At 39.8% G+C, this 4,671-nt stretch overlaps 1 long non-coding RNA gene across 1 annotated transcript; it reads right to left on the reverse strand.

Annotated features, from left to right (window-relative positions):
* Positions 1–347: 347 nt before the first annotated feature.
* Positions 348–1,815, reverse strand: LOC149032313 (uncharacterized). Its single transcript, XR_016176851.1, has 2 exons — positions 1,513–1,815; positions 348–1,399 (listed from the first exon to the last, which is right to left on the reverse strand). It is a non-coding gene; the product is annotated as an uncharacterized LOC149032313 (long non-coding RNA).
* Positions 1,816–4,671: the final 2,856 nt, after the last annotated feature.

A 4,671-nucleotide genomic window follows, 5' to 3' on the forward strand; every position in this document is an offset into this window, starting at 1 on the left:
GCATTTCTGCTGCGCTTGCTTTTAAATCTTCCTTATAGCTAGTACGTAAACCTAATAAAACTGTTGGTAAAATATCAACCCATTCTGTTGAACCGCTACAAATTATAGCTGTTTTGAGAGATCGATGCCATCGCTCTATTATTCCATTTGAAGCTGGATGATAAGCTGTTGTGCGAGTTCTTGTGCAACCTAAAAGTTTAGTCAGTGCATTAAATAATTGAGATTCGAATTGTGTACCTTGGTCTGTAGTAATCGTAACCGGAGCTCAAATCTAGCGATCCATGTGCTATAAATGCGGTTGCTACTGTGTCAGCTGTTATATCTTTTATTGGAGTGGCTTCAGGCCATCTTGTAAAACGATCTATCATTGTAAGACAATATGTATATCCTTTTGATGGTGGTAATGGTCCTACGATATCTATATGGATGTGTTCGAATCGTCCCTTGGGTACCTCTATTTTTTCCGGAGTGATTTTATTATGGCGTTGTATTTTGCTTTTCTGGCACTTAATGCATGTTCTACTCCATTCTCTGATGTCTGCGTTCATTTTTGGCCATACGAAACTTTTCGCGATGATTCTCTTGGTGTTTCTACCACTGGGATGCGATAAGTTATGGGTGGCATTGAAAATTCTTTTACGTAGACTGTTCGGTACGTATGGACGTATATCATCTTTCTCATGTCACAATACAGGTAGGAGTTTGAATCGTTTATTCTAATTTTGTACAGCTTCCACATAGGCATGCTTCCCTTTAAAATCTGTTGAAGTTCTTCATCTGTAGTTTGTTCTCTGATGAGTTCTTCAGTGGAGATTATGGTTGGCATGTCAATTTGCTCGATTCTCGATAGCGTGTCTGCTATTTGGTTATTTTGGCCTGTTATATGTACTATTTTTGTTGTAAATGGCCGATATAATCTAGGTGTCTTAATTGTCTTGGAGTGGCTTTGTCGGATTTCTGGTGAAAAGCTTGAGTCAATGGTTTATGGTCGGTTTGTATAGTTATGTCTTGGCCTTCTAGAAGATGTTTGAAAAATTTTATACTTTTGTAGATGGCCAAAAGTTCTCGATCATAAGTGCTATATTTGAGTTGAGCTTTTTCGAGTTTTCTAGAGAAAAATCCGAGAGGTTTCCATTCGTCATTTTCCAATTGTTCCAAGACAGCTCCAATCGCCTTGTCTGAAGCATCAGTTGATAATCGTAGTTTTGCGTTTTCCTTAGGATAGTGTAGCAGTGATGTATCTGATATTTGTTTTTTACATAACTCAAATGCTTCTTCTGTGAGTGGAGTCCATTTTATCGGACGTTTGTCTCTTTTTTTGTTCCAGTTAGTAAGGAGTTTAGCAATATATGAGTTTCTGCTGCTTTTGGTATAAACCTCCTATAGAAATTTAGTATACCTAGAAAACGTCTTAGGTCTGTTATCGTTTTAGGTTTGGGGTAATTCTGAATTGCCTGAACTCGTTCTGTCAACGGTGCAATACCAGCAGAGCTTATTTCAAAACCCAAATACCTGACTTTTTCCTTTGCCAATATGCATTTGTCTATATTTATAGATAAACCGTACTCCTCTAATCTTTTAAATACTGTTTGTAGATGTTGGTAATGTTCTTCTACTGATTTAGAAGCTATTAATATGTCATCTATATAGCAATAACAGTAGTGAAGGTTAGTAATACCGTGTCCATAAATCTCTGGAAAGATTGTGCTGCATTGCATAAACCAAAAGGCATTACCAGATATTCGAATAAACCGAATGGTGTAATTAATGCTGTTTTTTCTCTGTCTTCAGGAGCTATGGGAATTTGATGATAAGCACGAGGAGATTAAAACTGAGTTATTTTTGAGCCTTTAACTGATGTGTAAAGTCGTGTATATGAGGAAGAGGATACCTATCTGGTTGAGTTATATATGAGCCTACGGTAGTCACCGCATGGTCTCCATTCTCCAGTTTTCTTCCTTACCAATGTAAAGGATAGCCCATTGACTTTTGACGGTTGACAAATACCTTGTTTTAGTTATTCGAATTCTTTTTTTGCAGCTTTAAGTTTTTCGGGTGGAAGACGTCTCGCTTTTTCTGTAATTGGAGGTCCTTTAGTTACTTGTAATGTTGAACTCGATGCTTTGTACTATTGGTGAAGTTTGGCTTGGTGATCGCCACGAATTTCCTTAGCAGCTCGTGACATCCACTACTGCTATTGATCGTAGTAATTGTGGGGTGACTGGAATTGCTAATTTCACCTCTGCTAGAAAGTTGCGTTTTGCCATCAATCAATTTTTTATTTTTTATGTCCACCAGTAAATTATAATATCCTAGGAAATCTATCCCAAAATGCTTTGTTGTTTTTGCAACTGTGAACTTCCATATAATGTACGTAAGCCTAGGTTTATGGAAAGTACTTTTTTACCATACGTATGAATGGTTGAACCGTTTGCAGATATAGGTTAATTCGCTGTCTAAGTTCTCCTGTCACCAGATGTTTTTGGGATAACAGATACAGCGCCTGTGTCATCAAAAATCTTATTCCGGTATTTGTCTGGATTATGAGGCGGCTTTGTCTCTGTGCACCATCTCCAACGCCTCAATATTAGATGGTGTATCTAGTTTCCCTGTTTTCGCGATCTGGGCCGGTCCAGTTACAAGGTTTACGACATCTCCATGACTTTTCGCCATTTGCATGGAAATAGTGGTATTCTAAGATCCTAGATTGATCTATCCTGGAATGATAAATGGTCGATTGTCTGCCATGTTACCTCTATAAGGTTTCCAGGTGGGCCATTTTTTCTGTGAGCTGTGCCATTTCGTCATGTAGTTTTCTATCTTGTGTTTCGTCTCCCGAGCTTTTGTCAACTATGGTTGCTACCTCATAATGCCCTGTTCTTTCTTTGTTTTATCGGCTAGGGTTGCTAGACGTTCGAGACCAACGTCTTCTACGACTGCTAGTACTTCCTGTATTCTCGTTGGCAATCTCTGTAACCATAGGGTTTGTAGGACTTGGGTACTTACATTGTCTCCTGCTAATAATTTCATTTCTCTTAGCAGAACTGAAGGTTTTTTGTTCTGTAGCTCCAAGCCTGTAAGGAGTTGTCGAAATTTTGATTCTTCCGACGCTGTTAAGCGTGTGATCAATGCCTCCTTTATCAGTATATGATCGTTAGACGTGGTGGCAATTATGTCCGCCACAATTTTCAAGGTCGCAACATCCAAATGTCGGACAACTGCTGCGCTTTTTACGGCATCAGAGCGTACATTATAAGCTGCGAATTCACGCTCTAGCATCATGAACCATAGCGTTGGTTCGTCTTCATGAAAGGAGCAATTAACGCTACGAAATTCGCTTGCCTGTATCTCGGGTCCTTTGTTCTCTGTTCGACTATCTGCGCCATTTTTTGCTGTACCGGTCTTTGTTCCCTGAATTTCCATTTTTTTCCTTTTTTTTATATTCCCGGGTTTCGGCACCAATTATTTATGTGGGGAACAAGGTTAACGGAAAAGGTTGATCTGGAGATTTACGCGATAGTCGTCAATTAAAGTAACAAAAATATATAAATTTATTAACAAGATACAACTAAACTCTTGGACGCCATATATAGGACTAACTTACATTTCGACCGTTACGTTCAACTTGGGTTTAGTTAGTCTAGTACCCGCATAGGGAGGAAGGGCGCCAGTGTGCCGCGTCGATACACTAGGCACGTATCGCCATGAGAAGCGCCGAAACTTGACGAATCGACCGAGAGGTTTCAGCACCGAGGAGGTGCGAGACGCCACAGTCACTCCCCCTCTGGACCGGACGCCGGAGGCGAACGGAAGACTAGGTTCTCCGGAGGATGTTCGGTCGATGACGTTTCCGAAGTTGTCCGTTGCTGGAGGTCGCAGGAGGTGACCGAGTGGCGGCGGTTGAAGATGCTGGTGGCGAGCCGATGACAGGTCTGGAGGTCGAAGACGAGGTCTGCACCGAGGAGGTGCGGGACGCCACATTTGTATCGAAGACAAGCTTTTACAGAATATTAGAAAGAAACAGGAAGAGGAGGAAAGGTTACGTGTTATACGTCAAATAGTTGAAAAAGAACCATACGAAGACTATTTTTTGGAAAATAATGTTTTAATGAAAAATGTAAACGGCAAAATGGTAATGGTGTTACCTACGAGCATGCAGGTTCATGTAATTATAAAGATTCACGAGAATGGACATTTTTCTGTACGTAATGTGGCTGAAAGAGTGAAACAGGAATTATATGTATAAGACAAATTCCTTTGTCTTACGGAAATAGGAAACAACGTCACCAATAAATTGTACTGCGGTTGATGCTAGTAATAACTGAAATATATTTACACTATATACATATTCAAAAAGCGATTAGAATAATTATAATACAAGATTGTTCGCAGGGTTACCTGAATCAACAACATGTACAGCTTTACTTGATTATAATTATTAATACATAATTATTAACTAATTATTAAATTAACAATTACTATAAATTGAAATTGATAATATTGCTTGGCGACAGACACCATGAGTCTGCCACGTATCTTAACGTGGTTACTGCTGTTATCACGCAGTTACGACTGACGAGTGCGAACGGCCGCGTATCTCGCTTGGTTTGAGTGTCGAGCAGGAACGACCTCTGACGTGTCGCGCTATAGTTTGGACTAGCCCAAACTTAC

The sequence above is a fragment of the Polistes dominula genome, unplaced genomic scaffold (assembly GCF_049000335.1).
Source record: "Polistes dominula isolate Pdom_NZ unplaced genomic scaffold, Pdom_raw_medaka contig_471, whole genome shotgun sequence".
NCBI classification, from domain to species: domain Eukaryota; kingdom Metazoa; phylum Arthropoda; class Insecta; order Hymenoptera; family Vespidae; genus Polistes; species Polistes dominula.